The sequence below is a fragment of the Balaenoptera ricei genome, chromosome 3, assembly GCF_028023285.1.
Source record: "Balaenoptera ricei isolate mBalRic1 chromosome 3, mBalRic1.hap2, whole genome shotgun sequence".
NCBI classification, from domain to species: domain Eukaryota; kingdom Metazoa; phylum Chordata; class Mammalia; order Artiodactyla; family Balaenopteridae; genus Balaenoptera; species Balaenoptera ricei.
The window spans coordinates 54,450,174-54,472,324 of NC_082641.1; the positions used below are offsets into that span (position 1 = coordinate 54,450,174).

A 22,151-nucleotide genomic window follows, 5' to 3' on the forward strand; every position below is an offset into this window, starting at 1 on the left:
CAGAACATAGCACTGTTCATTTCAATTTAGACCTTATCATTATTGTCTGTGGCAAAAGCACATCACCCCAAGGGCAAGGAGTTGAGTCCTTAGGTGTGGGCAGTAGAATCAATCTGCAAGGGCAGGTTGTCTGGCATCAACTTCATCACCTACAAAGGTTCAACATCCCCTTTGGTTTCCTCGCAGAATCATTAGTGCCCATTTCTTATAACTGTGTCATTTTGGTCTATTGGCAAAAAAAACAATTATGTGACAGAGCACTGAGTGACACCTGCCTTGGCTGGGTATTGCCACTCGCACCCGGAGTGCTCAGAAGAATGATAGAGGTGATGTGTTAACTATGCTCAGTCAAAAGTAAAAGATGGAGAATAGTGTTTTCACTTTTCAGTTTCAAATCTACATCCCTTTATCCTGCTGTGCAAAATAGGATCTCATGGTGATCACAGTAAGGTCTTGGAGGACACTCTGCCAAGACATGTGAAGAGGTGCCCCTGACCTGGGCATTCTGAAATTCTTGATGAGCACCTTGCCTGGTTACAGACAGCTGTAGCAGCTGCCCACTCCTGTTTCCAGTGAGGAAACAGTGCTCTGTGGGTTGCTGAGTTTCTTTACAGATTTCAGGGGTGCTCCCTATATGAATGTGGAAACTTCTCGTAAGATGACCAGTGACTACAGATGAGTGCTCTAATTACTTTTGGTGACAGTAAATAAAATTATTTTGAAATGGATCAGAGGTCTTGTCTATAGAGAAAGGACTCTTTCAGTTATCCTTATGCTTGGCTAAATTGGTTTTCTGAAATGAGAATGTAATATTCCTGAGAGAATGAGTATTCATATTGAACTATTTTCATTTAAAAATAATCATTTAGGGGGTAGAGGTGAGCTTTCATACTAAACTAGAAGTAGCAAAAATCAGATAATAAGAAATTTATTTTTTTGTTTTTCTGCTTCTCAGTTTTCCTCCTTGACATTCTCCAGATTTCTGTTAGTGGTCAATTTTTGTTGCTGTTGTTTCTGTGTCCTTTCTTGACACCCTCAGTCAGTCTCTTGGTTTCAAATATCATCATTGCTCTGTGAAAAACAACTGAATCTCTCTTTACAGTTATGGGACTTCTTATTATATGAGGTAATAAATCTCTATCATCCAAACCATCTTGGTTTGGTATTCTCTTACTTGCATCTGGAAGTATCTTGACTCTTTTTCCTCTAAACAGTAATGGGAGAGTGAATCATTCTAAAGCCAAGTCAAGATCATGTTACTCCCGCGTTCAGAAATCTTCAGTAGTTCCCCACTCCCTACCAAAGAAACCCTCCAAATTTATAATCTAGCATTTAAGACTTTCCTAAAATCTGTGCCAACTTACCTTTCCAAGCTTATTTCTTATATGCTTTCTTTACGTAGTCCTTCCAGTGGTTAAAACACTCTAAGTGCTGCAGTGGGGAGACAGAAGAGGGGAGGCTGCCACCCAGCTGAACAGTTGGCTGGGACCTGGACCCAAGCCCACTCCCTGTTCCCTGCCCCCACCCTGCCTCCAGGGACTAAATGTGGAACTAGCTGGTGTCAGCCCAATTTTCACCTAGAAAGTCACTTCAGTTAAGGTGGCAGAGATCATCTTTGGAAAGTTCTTTTGTGTCCCAATGTAGATTGAAGAGCAAATTGAACTCCCGAAAGGTGGGGGTTGCCTTTGAGAACATGGCTTCTAGACCCCAGAGCTCCAGGATCAGCATGGCAGCATGGTGACCCTTTTGTACTGTGTGCCCTCAACATGCAAGGTTCTCCTCTGGCAGCAGGAAGCACACTCCGAGAATGCTGAAGCTGCAAGACCCACTTCCAGAGCACAGAAAAACAAAGAGGAACAAGGTATACTGGCAGCCAACATGAAGGAACGCACCCAGCAAGCAGCAAGCCACTGTCACTGACTCAGCAATTGTTTCTGCTGTGGTCCAAGAAGAACGCAGAGAGCTTGTCCCTGTCTATGACTGCAGGCTCGGTCATTCAACCAGTGCAGTCCAGTAACCCAAAAGAGAGGAACTCCACCACGAAAGAGTCAAAGTCCAACAAACAATGATGAACAACACAATAAATGAAATTAAAAATTCTCTAGAAGGAATCAATAGCAGAATAACTGAGGCAGAAGAATGGATAAGTGACCTGGAAGATAAAATAGTGGAAATAACTACTTCAGAGAATAATAAAGAATAAAGAATGAAAACAATGGAGGACAGTCTCAGAGACCTCTGGGACAACATTAAATGCACCAACATTCAAATTATAGGGGTCCCAGAAGAAGAAGAGAAAAAGAAAGGGACTGAGAAAATATTTGAGGAGATTATAGTTGAAAACTTCCCTAATATGGGAAAGGAAATAGTCAATCAAGTCCAGGAAGTGCAGAGTCCCATACAGGATAAATCCAAGGAGAAACATGCCAAGACACGTATTAATCAAACTATCAAAAATTAAATACAAAGAAAAAATATTAAAAGCAACAAGGGAAAAACAACAAACATACAAGGGAATACCCATAAGCTGAACAGCTGATCTTTCAGCAGAAACTCTACAAGCCAGAAGGGAGTGGCGGTACATATTTAAAGTGATGAAAGGGAAAAACCTACAACCAAGATTACTGTACCCAGCAAGGATCTCATTCAGATTCGATGGAGAAATTAAAACCTTTACAGACAAGCAAAAGCTAAGAGAATTTAGCACCACCAAACCAGCTTTACAACAAATGCTAAAGGAACTTCTCTAGGCAGGAAACACAAGAGAAGGAAAAGACCTACAATAACAAACCCAAAACAATTAAGAAAATGGTAATAGGAACATACATATTGATAATTACCTTAAATGTAAATGAATTAAATGCTCCAAGGAAAAGACATAAACTGGCTGAATGGATACAAAAACAAGACCCGTATATATGCTGTCTACAAGAGACCTACTTCAGACCTAGGGACACATACAGACTGAAAGTGAGGGGATGGAAAAAGATATTCCATGCCAATGGAAACCAAAAGAAAGCTGGAGTAGCAATTCTCATATCAGACAACATAGACTTTAAAATAAAGGCTATTACAAGAGACAAAGAAGGACACTACATAATCATCAAGGGATCGATCTAAGAAGAAGATAGAACATCTGTAAATATTTATGCACCCAACATAGGAGCACCTCAATACATAAGGGAAATGCTAACAGCCATAAAAGGGGAAATCAACAGTAACACAATCATAGGGGACTTTAACACCCCATTTTCACCAATGGACAAACCATCCAAAATGAAAATAAATAAGGAAACACAAACTTTAAATGATACATTAAACAAGATGGACTTAATTGATATTTAGAGGACATTCCATCCAAAAACAACAGAATACGCTTTCTTCTCAAGTGCTCATGGAACATTCTCCAGGATAGATCATATCTTGGGTCACAAATCAAGCCTTGGTAAATTTAAGAAAATTGAAAATCGTATTAAGTATCTTTTCATTGCAGCTCTTTTTACAATAGCCAGGACATGGAACCAACCTAAGTGTCCATCGACAGATGAATGGATAAAGAAGATGTGGCACATATATACAATGGAATATTGCTCAGCCATAAGAAGAAACAAAATTGAGTTACTTGTAGTGAGGTGGATGGACCTAGAGTCTGTCATACAGAGTGAAGTAAGTCAGAAAGAGAAAAACAAATACTGTATGTTAACACATATATATGGAATCTAAAAAAACAAACAAAAAAATGGTTCTGAAGAACCTAGGGGCAGGACAAGAATAAAGACGCAGACATAGAGAATGGACTTGAGGACCCGGGGAGGGGGAAGGGTAAGCTGGGACAAAGTGAGAGAGTGGCATGGACATATATACACTACCAAATGTAAAATAGATAGCTAGTGGGAAGCAGCTGCATAGCACAGGGAGATCAGCTTGGTGCTTTTGTCCACCTAGAGGAGTGGGATAGGGAGGGTGGGAGGGAGATGCTAGAGGGACGAGATATGGGGATATATGTATATGTATAGCTGATTCACTTTGTTATAGAACAGAAACTAGCACACCATTGTGAAGCAATTGTACTCCAATAAGGATGTTAAAAAAAAAAAAAAGAGTCCAAGTCAAAGCAGGAGATGATGGCCTTCCCTTACAGTGATGACCCCATCTGGGAATCCCCACCTGCCTTTCAAATTCTCCAGGCAGAGAAAACAAGGGGGCTGGCCAGTCAATCCTAGTCCCCCCTCTTTATGACTCCAAGAGTGGGAGCCATACAGTGTAAGCACTCCTTGGGCCTGGTGGGAGCCTGGACCTGAAGAATGGGGCTGCAAATGGTGCCAAGGGAGCAAGGTATTCACCATCCCCTCCCTCCCCCCCCCCCCCCCGCCGCCTCACTGCTTTGGTCAGAGCTCCTGGGACTGATGAATGGAATTCTGCTGACCACTAAAGTCCCAGGATTCCCAGTGCACAACCCACTGATGATCCCATCATATTACGCGACCCACAGCTCTTCCAGACCTTTCCACAGCCAGACTATTATCCAAAGCCCACACCTGCTCCGAAGACATTAGACCAAATGGTGTGTATGTTTTCAAGCTGCAGATTCTGCACTAAGGGTCAAGTTGAAACTGTTGCCCCTTTTCACATCCATTACATCCCCAGCAGCAAGACAGAGAGAAGCAAACCTCTGTGAACAGGCAGATATGTGCCTTTGGAATGACCTGAAACCTCTCCCAGTTCCAGCCAACCAGGGTTGGAATTCTTCTCTGAATACCAAACCGCAGCCAACTCTGTGCATTCTGGCACCAGCACCCACACCTGCTGCTCCCGTATGTCCCCTGCGATAAGCCTGGGGTAGAGAACAAACTGATTCCTTCTGCAGGCAGCCCTGCCAGCTCTACTCCACTGCTCCGACATGGTACTGCGCCAGGCCTGATGCCCCCAAACCAAGCAGTTACCTCTGTCTCCTACAGGGACAATGGTTCTGGCAGATCCCAATGTACTCCTTCCCCACCTCCCTCCACTAGTGTCCAGTGGAGATCCCCCCACCCTGGGATAAACCCCAGATAGACTACATCATGAGCAGCTTCAGCATTTGGAGCACTCCTTACAAACTCTCAAATCTAGCCTATGCTTTCCCCTGATGAAAAGACATTCCTAGCAGCACAAGGCATGCAGAATGCTGGAGTGTTAAATGAACCTCCAAAGAAACCAGAAGGGTTGATACAGGCCAGAGTGGCTTAGTAACAAAGCTTAGGTAGGGAACCTGGGTCCCAGACAGCTGTGGAAGCTCCACTTGTCCTTCCAGGATGCAGAGATGTGCCCTTTTGTCCAGATTAAGGGATTCCACCTTCCATGAACTCCCAGTCTGGGCCCCTAAGACCCAACCACCCAGATCATATGACTCCTGAGCAGATAGTTTGGCTGAAATTATAGCAGGAGTTTTTAATAAACAGAATAAGAGGTATCAGGGAAAAGTGGCTGTACCCTAGTGCTCCCTCCAGGTTACAGAGGTTTATCTGCACAGACCTTCGAATTTCTCTAAGGGCCTCTCCCTAGATACCAGATGACCCCTAGTGAAGGCTGGGCACCTGGGCAAGCAGAACCATCTTCTGATAGTATGACTACACCATGCTCTCTGCTCTTAGGGACACAGCCCTCGACTCCAACATACCAGGGATCAGATATGCCTTCCTGGATTTGCAGGAATGATAATCTCTGAAACGGAAGGGCAAATGTCACCAACCCTGCATCCAGACCACATCTTTCTGGAGTCAGTTGGCCAGACAACATGTCAAACACTCCAAATAATTGAAACTTCATTCCTGACCAGGGGGTCTTTTTGATTGATGAGATTGCTTCCCAAATCCCCAAAGATTGTCTGCAGAGATGTTTCAACAGCAGCTTGCAGAGAAATTTCAAGGTGGTCTCCCTGGGATAAGCATAACAGGAATAAGGTCCAACATGGAGATGACTAGCATGATCCCAGGCTCTCAGAGAACATTCCCATTTTCCTGTAGTCCTGCCAGGGTAACTTTCCAAAAACAATTCCCCACCAATGAGCCCTGGTTGGGAATTTGAGTTTGAGATGGTCCTTAATGTCATGAAAGGAAATGTCCATTTAAATGTCAACAAGGGATCCAACTTTCAGACGATACCTCGAAAGATGAGAGGCTCAGTGTGCCCTGGGGAGATGATGACTTGCACTCAGGTGGCCCTGAGATGCTGCCTGCGGAGCAGAAGATGGCTCCCCTGCCATCTGGTGAGCGCCCTCAGCAGGAGTGTGTCCTGGGCTTTAGGCCATGCTTTCCGTGTCTCAAGGTCCAGGAAGCAACGGTGGTTTGCAGAATCTCAGAGAAACAATCGGACCCACCAGAAGGACTAACGCCCAGCTCTGTCTTAGCCACCAATACATCTCAACCCTTCTAGAAACCCTATTAGCCTCAACACAGCTCCTCCAGTTTGAAATGGCCCGGGGCAAAAGCCCTTGAATAAATCTGTGGCAAGCAGCCCTGTGCATTCTCCTGGTCTGAACCCTCTGCAACCTCCCACCATGTACTGTCCAGTCATCAATGCTGAGCTCACCCTCAGGAAACCTCAAGTGCCTCCAGATTCCATTGTACATGGTAGGCCTGATGGCAGGCCCAGACGCTGCTGCCTTCATTAAACAGCCTTCTTAGGGTTTGCTGCTGCTCTGTGGATGATCTGCTTCTGTGAATATCCAGATGTCTTCTCTCTAGTACAACTCGCCTTCAGAGCCTATCCTTCCCCAAGCGTGCTCTCCATTGTGGTGTCTTAAATGTTCAAGTTTGCAATGTCCAGTTCTACCTGATTATTCCATCATACCATCAAGACGGCAATCGACTCAGATGACAAGCTCCCCTCCAGCTCCTTCATTCAACTTCTCATCAATGAATAACCTGCCAGGAATGGGCATTAATACATAAAAATCCTCGAATTTCAGGTTCTGATGCCAACACTCAACCCCATGGGAATGACCCAGCCACTCCTCAGTATAACCAGATGCCCTCCTTGGTTACCATGGGAACCAACATGCTTCCTCATGGTGTTTCAATGGGGTCTGATTTGATGTCACACAATCCTATGATGGGTCTTGGGTACCAGGAGCCTGAGATGGCATCTCAAGGACAGATGGGTTTTCGCAGGAGTTCCCTCCAAAATGAGTCTCTTCCACAGCAGGTATCATTTTCTTACCATGGCCCCAATGGAGGCAGAGCAACTTCCTGGAGACATGGGTGTCCCAGGAGAAGGCACATTTGGCCATTCTAACACCCGATTTAGAATTCAGCACTTTAAAAGCCTGGGGGCCCAAGGGGTCCTGACTCCATCACTGTGCTGGGGAATAGCCTGTCTTCAGTCTTTTCGGACCCAGATCTGCAGGAAGTCATACCTGAGTTGGACCTGTCCTCTACACTCCACCTGAGAAGCCCAGCCAGACACTGAAATGGTTCCATGAGGGGAAGTCCCAGGCCATAAACAGCCCTGGGGTCCTAGACCTGGGTGTTTGCGCAGGGGATGATGGGCAAACCAGCCCCCAGAATGTACTAGCTTTGCCTGGCTTGGGAGGTCCGGGGTTTGTGGAAACTCTGGGCATCCTTCCGGGTACAGGTGTAACCATGCTGAGCCTCAACCCAATATGATCACTGGCCTCTCTCAGGCAAGAGCAAAATATTAATGAAACACACACACACAGACACACAATTAATTTAAAAAAAACTGACTGTTACTAAGTTCAGTGTAGGGTAGGAATAATAAGGAAATCTATTTTTTTTTAAATAATGAAACTTAAGACATTGCTTTTCAGTTTAAGTGCGCCTCAGCACTGTCTGTCTCTCTCGATATACACATCTACCTCCTTCACCCTTCACCATCTCCTCCATTAAGTGTACTTCTTTCCTTCGTGCCCACCCCCAGCCTGCTCACGCCCTGCCTCCCTCCCCTCTTTTCCCTTGGGTGCTGCGTACTCAGCATTATTTTGGGGAGATAGATCTAGTAAAGCCTCAGCATCCCTGCTGAGCATTCTCCTGGTCTGGGGAGGGAGAGTCTGTCCCTGGAATGCTCTGTGACTTTCTCCTCCCGGGTGACTTTGTCTTTGCCAATATGCCCTCTTTTGCCTCCACTCTTGTTTTCTGGTCTCCTTTTATGCGGAATTTCCAGGTGAATTTTATTAATGTGGGATGGAACGGATGCTAACAGTTATCTAGGATTTTGGTTTTGTTTTTGGAAATTTTGTGGTTACTTCCCTTTCTTCCTGCTCCCACACACAAAGTGTTCTGCGGAACTTCCATTAAATTCGGTACAAAACCACTTGCTGGGGCTGTGATGTCAGAAAAATAAAATATATTGCTTCCTATAAAATTAAAAAGAATATTTCAAGGCTCAATCCAAAAATGACTTCCATGAGACTCTTCCTGATCTCCAGGGGAGACCAAATGTCATTTTCCTTGGAACTTGCTACTAATATCTAACAGTTTCTTCCGTCCTTTTCTTGTAACATACTTTTTTAGGTTTTATCTTTCCTATAAATTGAAACTATGTGAGAGTTGGATCTGACCCTGATTCAACTTTGGATGCTCCACAATGTTTTGCATGTAGATGTTCACTGAATGTTAGGCAGATGCATAAATTTTTTTCTCTAACCACTGCAAATTATCCCTAACATGGGGAATGATGGAGGGAACAATTAAAACAAGCCTCACAAGTTGAAACATGACACTCAATTTATGAAATGAGGAGAAAAAAAGAGGAGTCGGAGGAGGATATAACCTGAGCTATAAATAGCTTTAAAGAAGCTAAGCAACATGTGACAGGGATTTGTATGGGCTTACAAGGTGCTGCGGGTAAAATGCTGGAGTTTATAAGAAGGAAGGGGAAGTTTATAAAATTTGCTTCTTAGCAGTGCAGTCAAGCAGTATCAGGGCTTACTATGTGTCTTTGTGCAGGCTGCTATAACAAAATGCTGTAATAGACTGGGGGGCTTAAACGACAGACATTTATTTCTCACAGTTCTGGAGGCTGAAGTCCAAATTCAAGGCTCCAGCAGATTTGTTGTCTGGTTGGAGCCCGCTTCCCGGTTCATAGATGGCTGTCTTTTTGCTGTGTCCTCACATGGTAGAAGGGACAACAGAGCTCTCTGGGTCTCTTTTATAAAGGCACTAGTCCCATTCATGAGGGCTCTACCCTCATGAAATCACCTCCCAAAGGCTCCACCTCCTAATACTATCACATTGGGGGTTAGGTTTTTTAACATGTGAATTCTGGGGGAACAAACATTCAGTCTCTAACATGAAGGTTCTGCATAGGCTCAGAAAGCACCCTGCACATCATATCAAGTGGAAAGTGATGCTGATGACAGCCCTGCACTGCCAGTGGTGTCTCTTGAAGCCTTGGAAACTGGGGATTTTAATAAAAATCTTCCTCACAGTGTCCCTCAGGAAAACTTGGAGGTTAAAATTTTATCAGATCCGGTGCTATTATAAAATGACTCTTTTGTAGCCTCCCCAAATTAGTTTCATATTCAAAGCAGCTTATTTCAACCATTCCCTGCTTAGTTAAATGAGGGCTTGGAAATACGGAGTGCAACATGGAGAAGAGAGAAAGGTCTCTGTCTACTTCAGAAAATATTCAGAGTACATGCCTACATCTTAACATTTTGCAGCCATCCTCTTTTTTTGAATTGCTATTTTGACACTTTATTTTTACTTACATTCAAGAATGACTCTTCAGAAGACTTCATTTTAAAAATGTTTTCTATTTACCTTGCTTAGGTATCATGATGAAAGTACTCTGGAAGTAGTCATATACAAATGGGAGCAATAAATATGTGCTTTTAAGAAATGTCACGTCCAAGATTCTTAGCTTCTAAATGCACTGACAGTGAGGAACCCTCATGGCCTTGCTGCCACAGGCTCCAAACGCCAGCTCCAGCCCGTCCACCAGGAATTATGTCACTCTCCTGAGGTTAATGCTCTCTGTTTACTCACGGGTGTGCTCACTTTAAATAAATACAACTTATAAAAATTTAGACTTGCCAAATAGAAAAGCTGGCAAAGTGATTGTCTGCTAAAGAAAAGGATCCTTTACCGTGTCAACACTTTAAATAAGAAGCTGCTTTAGTACATTTTAAAGTTTGAAAACATTTATTTCCCAGGAACTCTGGATTTGCTGGAAATGCTGCATACCTGTGTTCTCTTCATTATTCTAGCACGAACGCTGACGCTCTCTGAAGCCAGCCAGAAGTAGGATAAACAGCTAATTGTCTGTGTCATGTGCTGTGTGGCTTGTGAATCCAGAATAAGAGGCCAAAGAAGAAAATGATTGTTCCAGCACTGATTTGCTGTGAATCAATTTCCAACCTCAGAAAATTCATTTTATTTTACTCACAGGGAAATCACATTAAACTGCCTACTCCATGTCAAGTTGTTTGGATTTCTGTGAAAAAAGAAAATAAGATTGGGATTGGCAGAACAGCGTGTTATATGGGGAAAATCAGATCATCGGAGAATATTGGAGCTTTAATGGTCCTTAGCACCCTCTTAATCAGGCAAAATCCTTCATATTGTAGGTGCAAAAAGTAGAATGGGCATCTTTGTTTTGTCTTCCAAGCATTTCTGTTTCTCTTCCCAAGCTAACCTTGAAAGATGGATCCACTTCCAATGAACAGTTTCGAAGAAGGATTGGCATTGTTGGCTTCAGAGGTGGAGACCTTCTGAAGTGGCTCCTCTGAAGGTTCTTGGCTTAGGTCACACTTGGTACATTCAATTTTTTATGTATAGTGGGTACCGGGGAAAGGCAGCTTATCATGTGAATTTATTATTGGCATCAAACAAGGCAGGTTTTGGATTTTGTTTTGGTTTGTTTTGGCCCATGGTAGGGTAGAACAGAGAATGGAATTACATAATCAGGCATTCCCAGGCAAACAAATTTAAATGTAGCTTTGAGTTTGAATTAGTCTGCTTAATGTCTAAACCCCACGGTTCTTCCTTCTATCTGTAGTCCAACCTAAAACATAAAAGATAAAGCATTCTCTGGGTTGAGATCTAACCCTGTACTCTGTCTTATACTCTGATCTACAAGGATGTAGAATTTGCTGCAATGGTATGTTATAGAGACATGTTCTGTCTTGAAAATAAGTAATATATTTCTGTTAAAAATAGATATGGAGATTAGTAGTGGATAAATCTCATTAAGTTTGGAATCTGGGTTGACTTTATATAAGGGTTCCAGGAATTCTGGGGCTTAGTGACAGATTACACAAGTATTTGGAGATTAAAGAGCTCATCAAATCCAGGAAAAAAATGCATGTCCTTTAAGGATGTCCCCCCAAATATATATGTTTGTGTGTGTACACACACACACACACACACACACACACACACACACGCACACACACTTAGGAGGGAAGAATTAATAACCAAAGCTTCACATTTTCAGAGGCTTATGTCTTTTCTACTTCTATGGGAGAAGAGAGCTCTATTCTAAACCATGCCCACCAGAGCAAGCAAGCCAAATAGGACACACAGTATTTTCTCAATGGCCATATTAAGAACTGAGCTCCCTTGCAGGTATAAAAAGAGACAGCCTGGCTTGAGTTCAAATCCTGTCCCTCTCAACTTAGTTGCTATGTGGCCTATTCAAATTATTCTACCTCACAGAGCCTCTATTCCTTCAACCTGCAGGCAGAGGGGGTAACAGTGTGAGGATAGATTTCCTATCACAAAATAAAAATTTAAAACCATGTTTGATTAAAAAATAATATTCAAGAAAACCTGAAAGTAGAAATCTACGTTTACATTGACTGTATGAAAGGCTTTTACAGTTCCTGTCTCCTCTGTACCTCTAAGAGACCACTGCTTCAGTATCCATTTATTCTTTCCTGGTTCAGTAGTTGTTTATGAGCCTAACACAGGGAGAGGCAGTGGCCCTTCAAAGAGTCCTAGACTTGTAGAGAAAAGAACTGGGCTTGAGATCTGACTTATCCATTATCTCTGACCTTGGAAAAATCATTACATTTCTCTGACTTATGGTTTCTCATCTGTAAGATGGTGTTTTAGACCAAATGTTGGTGTCCCCCCAAAATTCGTATGTTGAAGCTCTAACCCCAATATGATGGTATTTGGAGGTGGGGATCTGGTAGGTAAGTTTAGATGAGGTGGTAAGGGTGGAGCCCTCATGAATGGGATTAGTGCCCTTATAAGAAGAAGAGACTAGAGCTCTCTCTCTCGCTCTCTCTCTCTCTCTCTCCCCCCCTCCCCAACCATGTAAGAACTCAGTGAGAAGGTGGCTGTCTGAAAGCCAGGAAAAGGGGTCTAAGCAGAAACCAAATCAGCTGCCATCTTATTCTTGGACTTCCCAGCCTCCAGAACTGTGAGATATAAATGTATATTTTTTAAGCCACCCAGTCTGTGGTATTTTGTTATAGCAGGCCAAGCTGACTAAAACAGATGGGGATAAAAATACCAACCTATATTATAGAGTCCTTAGATCACAAATGAGACATATATAAAATCTCTGCAAATTTTCAATCACTAAACAAATTATGAGTACTGTGTTAGGAACTAGAGAGATGTAAAAATGAGCCAGGTACAGACCTTGAAAAGGTTTGAAAACCTCAAAAAGTTCAGTTTCCTAGGTGAGGTAAGACTCGTGTATAACCAACTATGATACAAAAGAGAAAGGGCCATATTCATTCATTCTTCATTCATTCATTCATTTGTTTAACAGACATGTATTCAGCATCTACTATGTGCCAAGTGCTAGATTTGGGGCAGCAATAAATAAACAAACAAACAAAAAATTCCCTGTTCTTACAGAGCTTTTATGTGAGTCACGGAAGCAGTCAATAAACAAATACATAAATATTAAATAATATATTCAGTGGTAGGAATGGTAGGAAGTGCTTTGAAGAAAAATAAAGTAAGGCAATGGAAAAATCATGGTAAGGGGGACTTGGCTATTTTGTACAATGTGATGAGAAAAGACCTAGTCAAGTCATGTGACTGGAGGGTCAGTCTGCTAAGGGACATTTGAACAGACACTTCCATGAAGTGAGCAGATGAGCTGAACAGGTTTCTTGGAGGATAATGTTGCAGGCAGTGAAAACAGCAAGTGCAAATGTCCAGAGGCAGGTATGTTAGTCATAAAAAATATTCTTCTAACAGGCTCTGGGAATTCAGAGTTGATGAGATTATTTCTAGCTAAGAGAGTCGATAATGATATAAGACCCTCAAGATCAGTTCAGGGAAAATAGAGGTCCTGCTAAAGAAGAGGCTTGTATAAAAGCACCACATATTTACATAATCTTTTATATTTTTCACTCATCTTTTGCTTAGATCATAACTCATACATTTCTATCCACAGGTACATATTTATAATTATTATCCAACCCACAAAGATAGTCGTAAATGATCACATTTCAGTTTCCTATAAACATAATAAGTGGACATCGTTATTAGTCACCCCTTTCCCATTTCAGATTATTATTATCATCACTTCAGATATAGGATAGTTTAGAACCCATACTTTGGAGTTAGGCAGACAGAAATTCACATCCCAGTTCAATTGGTTCCAGATTTCTGACCTTGAGGATATTGCTTAGGCTTTTGAAACCATAGTTTCTTTATTTGTAAAATGGAAATGATGATATCCTGAGGAGTTTGTTGTGAGAATGAGAATGTTGTGGGATTTTACACACACATACACACACACAGTATTTTGCACAATACCTGACATAAAGTAAATAATTCGCAAATAATTGTTTAAAAATAAAATAGTGAGAGATGCCCTCTTTTTACCTATTGTCCTTCATGGAGGTGGTATTGAAAAATTGCTCACTGATGCTATTCTTTCCCACCCTTTCTTTATTGAAATATTCACAGACATCAAACTATAAAGCAAGAAACTTAGAATCTAAAAGTCATACGATACAAATGATTCCAAGATGAATGCAAGAGAAAGTATGAAAGGAAGTAACAAGAACAAGTATTTACAAGTCTTTACTGCATAAGAAGGCTTTCAAAGACATTAATCTATTTACTCTCTGATAATAAATCTGTAGTCTGAATATTATTTATCTTCCCCATTTTACAGATAAAAAAATATGACTCAGATAGGTTGAGTGATTTTGGCTAAAATCATACAGCTTGTAAGTGGCAAGACTGGAACTTATATTCAGGTCTTCTGATTCCAAGTCCCTGGGGGTAGTTATTGGGGCAACTGGTGCCCAAGAAATCCTTGCAAGACTGGAAAAACTTCCAAGTGATTAACTGAGTTGGTTGCATTATGGGCCTCCCTCCTACTTGTGGATTTTGATTTCTCACTGAGGATTATTAAAGAAAGTTACCTAAGCCTCTTCACAAAGCTCCAGAAATTTCTGGTTATAAGACAGCTAATGAAGTACGTGTTTCTTTCTGAATGGATTTCAGAGGATCTAGATTTTAAACAGCCTTGCTGGAAAGCAAGGTCCCTGTGTTGTTTAGACTCGTTTGATCACTTGTCTGAGCTCTGCAAGGACAGGGACCATGTCTTACCCATCTTTGCATCCCAAGGCCCAGCAAAGAGCCTGGCACCCTGGAAGCTCCCAGGCAGGGCTTGAGGGCCAGGCTGACAGGCCCTGTGATGGTTGATATCAGTTAGCATCACCAGTTTAACTCTGATTTTGGCTGCAGTGAATACACTAGACATCAGCTGTCATGAGAAAACATATCACATGGTAATTTTCAGCTTTTAGTTCTGAATCCAAGCCCCTGGCCTGGACGATGAGACAATAGAGCCCTCCAGCCTCTATATTTCCCACCATTTCTCCTCTCTTTCTGGTTCCTTTTCAGAAAGAGCTTCTCTTATAGGAGCCTGAGTCTGAGCCAGAGCTGCAGACCTTGTTTGCCTCAATAGAGAAAATAATTTTAAAACAAGGACGTTAAATCTGCCTTCAGCTTTGGGTCTTGAATATCAGTGTTGACTTAAGCCTTCCCCATGGAGAAGAGTGGCATTGGTCAGCAAAACTGGTGAGCAGGTGGCATTAGCACCAGCATGGAAGGGAGCTGCAATGAGTTGAAATCTCTGCACTGTCATGTAACAAGGGCTGAATGTATTGACCAGCTTAGGTATTGATCACTTTACACACATTATTTAGTCCTCGATGGAGGATTCTTATTAGTATTCTCATTTTCCAGAGGAGAAAGTTGGAGAATAGAGGTGAAGTGACTTGCCCCAGGTCACAGAGAGTAAGTGGCAGGTCTGGGATAAAACAAAGCAATTGGACTTCACAGCCTGTGCTCTTAACTACGTGACCTTGGGCAAGGGAATGACCCTCTCAGTGCCTCCATTTCCTCATTGGTAAAATGAATAGAGGAACAACTACTTCCTTAGATGGTTAGGAAAAGTCATTGAGATCATACATGCAAAGCCCTTGACACTTAGTAGGCACTTAAAATATGTCAGTTCCCTCTCTTTCCTCAAATAATCTGAGATTGAAGAGTGTCACCTCTTGAGCGATCCTTTAGAAACTTAAAGCTAAAATTAATCCAGGCCACGCCAGAGCCAATGACAATAAAGCTGATTTGTCCAGACTTATTATTTTGTTTCAAAAGGAGACCTGCCTCCACTTTCCTGAGCAGGTCCACAGAGCCGGCCCAGACTGAAAACGCACGTGGCCATTGCAAACGCATTGTTGAAACATGACGGACACTTCAGGAACCAGGAGATTCCTTCTGGAAATGCCTTGCTTCTTAGCCAAAGCAGAGATGGTTAAACAGTACAGCAGTGCAGCTGTGGCCTTCAGGGCGCACAGTGGGACTTCATGCTCCTGGGGCGAATGGAAACACAGAGACTCGCTTGCCAGCTGGCACTGTCCCTCGAGGGACGAGATATGCGTGGCCTCGCCTTCCAAGTTGAGAGCAATTGCTGGCAGGACACCGTGAGCATGTCAAGTTAAGGGAATATTGTTTTTAAAGGCCCATCACTGTTTTTCTTTCTTTAAATGGTAGCCACCAAAAAGTTATGCAAACACTTCAGCTGTGGAATATTTAATCTGACGTTTGGCATAGCTCCCTTGTTGATCCAAGACATGAAGTATGCAGTATATGCCTTGCAGTTGTTTCATTGTTCACTTAAAAAAAAGATAAACCAGACACAACAATTTAATTTTCTATCCCCTCAATTTTAACTGGGTCACTACCAGGATCCATCCTTGATTCCCAAGTAATAGGATGACAATTATGAACCACAGTCCATAAGATGAATAGCTCATTTAATCAAGTTGGTGGATTTAGTCTTTTTTATTTTTTGGCCCTGCTGAAAGCTTTAGGAGTCCCTGTGGTTATGGTTTTCTCTAGGGTTTGGCAGTTCTTTTATTTGGGTCTGGTGTTTCATGTGCTCTTGTAGAAACATTGCCAGAACTGTCCTCCCATCATCCTTGTCATTGAGTTTTAAGCGAGAAAAGGAGCACCTTGCTGCAGTCTTCTGCCCATTCACATGGGACATGTGTCCTGGCTGCATGTGGTCATCCATTAGTGGACATTATTCACCCTGTTCCTTCTTCTTTAACTGTCTCACTTACAGTTGTGTTTTCCTAAAAGAGGGATTCCCTCTGGTTCTCTTTGAATATCAGTCACATGGTTTTTGATCCCTGACAGGTAAGAAGAACATTGCCACTCCTCAGAAAGCACATGGATACTAAAAATCCTAGTTAGTGAGCAGTTCACATTTCATACCATGTGGAGGGAAGGATGCAGGACTGGCCAACATTCCAAAGGAAAGGAGAACCTTTCCAAATGTCCCTCCGCTGATGAGTTAGACCAGTTGCTTAACGTAAACAAGCATAATTCCTCAAGTTCCATCCTTCCTGCAGGTGGGCCAATAGGCTAAAAAGCACTAGAAAACGTAGTAAAGTGCAGTCTATTTCTTCATTCTCCTCCATTTCCATGCTCACTGTTATAACAACGCTGATTTAAACATCAGGTCACTGTCACTGGGCTCCAGGCAATGGCATAGTTCTGCTTCAGAGAAATACTGAAACAGTGCTCATCCTATACAAAGCGATGGGTGGAGAAGGGAGAGAATCAGATGGCAATGCTTAAAAAGGAAACTGGAGACTGATGAATCCGGACGTTTCCTTAGTTCTGATTCGAGTTTCTGGGTCCCATTCCCAATAAAAATATATCTTTGTTTCTAATGGACAATTCAAAGGACACAAACCTGAGTGTCAAAAGCCGTGTCTCAGTTTTATGGTTTGAGGGATTCAATTAGGTGAGAAAGAATCTTCTCTACCTCAAAAAACTTTAGCCAACACATGAAATGTGCTTGAGAGCAGAGAAATGCTAAAAAAAAATGGGCCTTTTTAGCAGGTAGATGTTCTGATTATTGATTTGTTTAAAAAATATCTACATATCAATACTTTTAATGGCAGTTTTTCAAAAATAGTGGGATAATAGGCAATTTTAACTTTCTCTTTAGATTTCTCTCTCTCTCCCTCCCTTCCTCCCTCCCTCCCTCTCTTAGTTTTTGACATTGAATATTTGTTTGTTATATAAATGGAAAATGGCAATTAAGAATGCACTCTTTCTCCAAGGATCTAGTAGTGTACTTTTGCTGGGAGTATGCTAGTTAGTCCTGAAATTAGGTCATTCTGTATATTCTCACTGTAATGAGATGCTCCAGGTCAGGAAACTTCTGTAGAAAGTTTCTAGCAGTGCTTCTACCAGAGGGCAAGATTCTAAAGCTCTTTTTTCACTTTTTTCAAGCTTTGTCCGCATAAGAAGGAATTAATATCGTGTTCTTACAGTAGATCAATTATAACTAAAACTAAAGTAGAGATAAACTAAATTCCATAAGCCAAGAATATTTCATAGAAATTTCTTCTCAAAGTTTTCTCCAAGTATTTTCAGTTGTGAAGTTTCTTCAAGGAAGATGGAAGGGCATTTCTCAGTAAATAAATTGGCAAGCAGTGTAGGGCACAGCAAGTTCCCTCAGGTTTCTGAAAATGGAACTTACTGTGGATATTGAGTAACTCTTTAGGGTTTAGGATGGCAGAGCAGTGACATCTTACATGCAGACCCTCACTGACAGGGGCAGTTTCTGGAATGCTCTGTTGAGAGGGGGAGTGGGAGGAACGGGCTCAGTGCCGATGCTCAGACAGGATGAGTGATATCTGCCATGTGTCTGAGGCAGCAGTACTGGCGTCACAATTGGTTTTAAATTGTCAAGCCTAGTCTCGTATTTGACTAAATGAGTTTCTAGTGATTTGCATAGTGATCAAAGTGTTTTCCCACAATATTTAGTTGGACAATATCTAAGCATATCCTAGGGGCTACTGAAACTATTTCTATCTCCCTGCCTGCTTGACTGCTTTTGTTCATGCTCAGGAGCTTCAGCAGACCCCTCATTTGTAATTGCACACCTGAGGCTCTTTGTGTTTCAGAGTCTGAGAACAGGAAGGAAGCTTGGGGACCTCTAATGTTACCCCCTTATTTTACAGATTGAAAAGCAGATGCTTGGAGAAGTAAAGTGACTCACCCAAGGTCACACAACTGGTTTAGGGCAAGGGCAGTACTAGACCCATATCACCTGATTCCTAATCCAGTCTTGACTTACTACACCATAGATTCTTTTATCAGACCATACTCACAAACTCTTAAAAGAGATTTAATAATTCAAAGAGATGATACCCTTGCAGAAGGACATACTGTAGAGCAGCCCCACTGCTTCTGTATTCTTTCCTTTTTTTTATGATGTTGAGCACTGAGAGCCCTCAATTCATATCTGATCTTAAAAGAAAGTGAAAGGGGTGGAAATGAGAGGTTTATAGATCACAAATGCTATTTTTAATAACTTACTTTACATGTGCATTTCCCCTAGCCCCATACCACTCTACCATGCAAAGGAATTTTTAAAACAAAGTGACTGTATGAAAGCACTGTTAAAGTATCTCTCATCATCTTTTGCGATTTCAGAAGCTTTCTTATTCATATATAGATTACAGTGTATTCGATTTATTCAGTGGAAACCTTCAAGAAATGAACTAAAACTGAATTCTTATGGAAAAAACACTTTACTTCCTGCCATATTGCTGCAACAGAAATTTTATTGGCAAAGTAAGTCGCAATATTATTCCCAGCAGAAGAATTCTGCATATGTGAAAAAGAGTATAATTGCCTCATTAAAAATCAAAGAGGGAAAGAAAAAAGTGAGCAAATTGGGAAGTATGTTGCCATAACCACAGTTAAACTCCATATGTATTAAACCTAATTTATGAAAAGCCACACTTATTAAGCAGATAAAGAAAGTGGTGAATTGTCCCAAGATATTATACCCTATAAGGCTTAGGTCCATACAGGATTCATTAAGAAAAACAGAAAAGATATACAACATCTAATACTGAAAATACACGGGTTTAGTAGAAGATGGAAGTGAAAGCAATTTTAACAGTCCTTCCCTTCTAATCATCAAAACCGACTCAAAGAATACAAAGAGGGAAATATAAAAATTATACCAGCATTTAATCTTTGTAATAGTGTCAATCTGGTACTCTAAAATTTCTGACATTTCTAACAGAAAAAAATGACCTTTGAAACATAGCAGAAAATGATTCAGTGAGCTACCACACAACTGAGAGAAAGATGGGGGAGTATGACTTGCGACAAATAAGAATAGATCTTTCTAGAACATTCTTCTAAATATCCCTTAGTTTGAAAGGACAAAGACTGAAAGAGTTAGGAGAAACCACTGAAGTTGGAAACCATCTGTGTGCTGTGTTTAGAAGTCATAGATCCCTTGAGGAAAGCAAGGGATGTTTTCCCTGGGGTTTCTTTGACTCAGAAGTTTATTAGCAGTGGTAATCTGGAGAAGTAGTGTCTAGAATATGCATCATTGAAGAGATGGAACTCACCTCACTTGGAGCTATTTCTGCTGTACATATAAAGTGGATGGTAGTATGTGAAGGGAAGAAACTGGTGATGAAGAAAAAAATGTATGCCCTTTCACCAAACAAAAAGGACATAGTAGTGGGAATTTCTTGATGTTGAATTTGAACCAGTATGGCTGGTAACTAGAGCCTACTGAATAAAACAGAATATTCTCCCAACTCAGTGGAACTGGAACTTGATGAACTAGTTTCAAACATATGTAGGAAAAGCTTATAATTAAACATTGTTTTAATCGTAAGCATCCATAATCCCAACTATCTGCTCAACAAAAGACTTCTGAATGACTTAAATGGCTGAACAGATGACATTAGTTTGTCCAGTCAGGCATTCAGCCTAGATTCAAAGGAGAGACAGGAAATTCACCCAAGTACAATGAGAGGAAATACAAGACTCCATCTATACTATTTATTGTTTGTTTATTTAAAAATGACAGTTATAGATAGCCTTGTCTCTTTAACTCAAGCAAAGGGATAAACGAGACTTCTGAAAAAAATCTGTAAGAAAAAAGGAAAGTAAATACTACATTCCAAGAAAGAACATCGTTTTAGAAAATATTTATTCTGGGAAACTGAAAAAAAGTAGATAATAAATATTTTCATTTTAAAGGAAATATAGAAAAAAGAGAAAAACATGAACTAAGAAAAAAAGAGAATAGATGAAATAAGAGACTGGAAATTTAAAAGTACCAGCTTTGTTATAAAAACAAATAAGTTATTTCAAATTTTTAATGGTAGTGTAAGTCAAAGAGACAGAGATATAGATATAGAGAAAAGAATCAAAAATGCAGAAAGGCAAATCCGTAGCCTGAAAGATGAATAGGAGGAAATTCTAAAGCATGCAGAGGGGAAGGGCAGAAAGCTGGAAATAATAAAATAGAAAGTAATAGACATAAAATGCAAAAACAGATATCCTGCATATGAATAATGAGTGTGAATGAAGTACTTTAAAAAAAGTTAAAAATACAAAAGAAAAAACTGTAGTTGAATTAAAAGAAACTGTGCAGAGTAAAAATAATTACTCCACTAGGTGAAATTATTGGAATGCTGTCAACAATTTCTTATGACATTTTGAAATTCAAAGGCAAATAGTTCTAAAAGGATTGAGACAGAAGTCACAGATCACCTAAAATGGGAGAAAAAGTCATGCAGGCTTCAGACTTCTGTACATGTTCATGAAAAGGCAGCAGAAGTAGCCCAAGACTGGAAACTATTCAAATGCCTATTAACAGGAGAATGTATAAATAAGTTTTATATTCACACAACAAAATAGTATATAGCAGTAAGACTAAACTATTTACTATATGCAAAAATATAATCTCACGAAAATAATATTGAATGAAAGAAGCTAAAAATGAAAGAGTAAATGCTACAAAAACTCATTTACATAAAAGTACAAAATAAGGTAAAACAAATCTATGCTGCTAAAAGTCAAGTAATGGTTACCCAGGGAAGGGGCTGGGGGAGGCTGTGATTCCAGGATGAGTGGATTAGTGAGGACTTCTGTGAGTACTGATAATATTCTGTTTCTTGATCTGCATGCATTTTATACAGTGTGTTTAATTGTCCATTTTATGAAAATTAATCCAATTGTACACATGTTATATGTATACTCAAATAAAAAGTTTTTTAAATGTTGAAGTAAAATTAGAGCAGTTATTGAAGATGAAGAGGATTCAGTGTATAGATGCTATGGATAGATGCCTTGTATAGGAGGGGGCTAGGAATACTGAATAACGCTGGACTTTGCTAGAAAAATATTTAGATAAATACTTATAATAAAAATTTAATGGTCATAACTAAATACATAATACACTCTGCAGCTTCCAAGTCAGAGGAAGAAAAAACAGAGAATAAAGTAAATTTCATCAAGTTAATAGAAGGTAGGACAGATGTAAAAGAATGAAAGAAAATGCATAGTAAACAGAAACTTATTTTTAAAAAGGTGATAGAAGTTACTCTAAATATGTCAGTCTCCATAACAAAATATAAATGAATTTAACTCACTTTCTAAAAGACAGATAATATAAAATAAGATTAAAATATCCATGCTCAGATCTTAGTGTCAAAATACCATTTCCAATAAAAGTAACCAGGGCTACTTGAAGAAGTGGTTGATTTCAGAATTAGGAAAGGATAATTCAATATCTATAAGTTTGTGATGGTATAAATAAATAATTGAATGAATAAGGAATAAGAAAGGACTACTCTTCCTTACCAAAGAAGTCCA

General features: G+C 40.6%; 1 long non-coding RNA gene and 1 pseudogene across 1 annotated transcript in view; both read left to right on the forward strand.

Annotated features, from left to right (window-relative positions):
- Positions 1–22,151, forward strand: part of LOC132363644 (uncharacterized) — a 121,149-nt gene that overhangs the window by 12,928 nt on the left and 86,070 nt on the right. The window lies entirely within an intron of this gene.
- LOC132362051 (B-cell CLL/lymphoma 9 protein-like) lies at positions 1,735–10,248 on the forward strand (annotated as a pseudogene).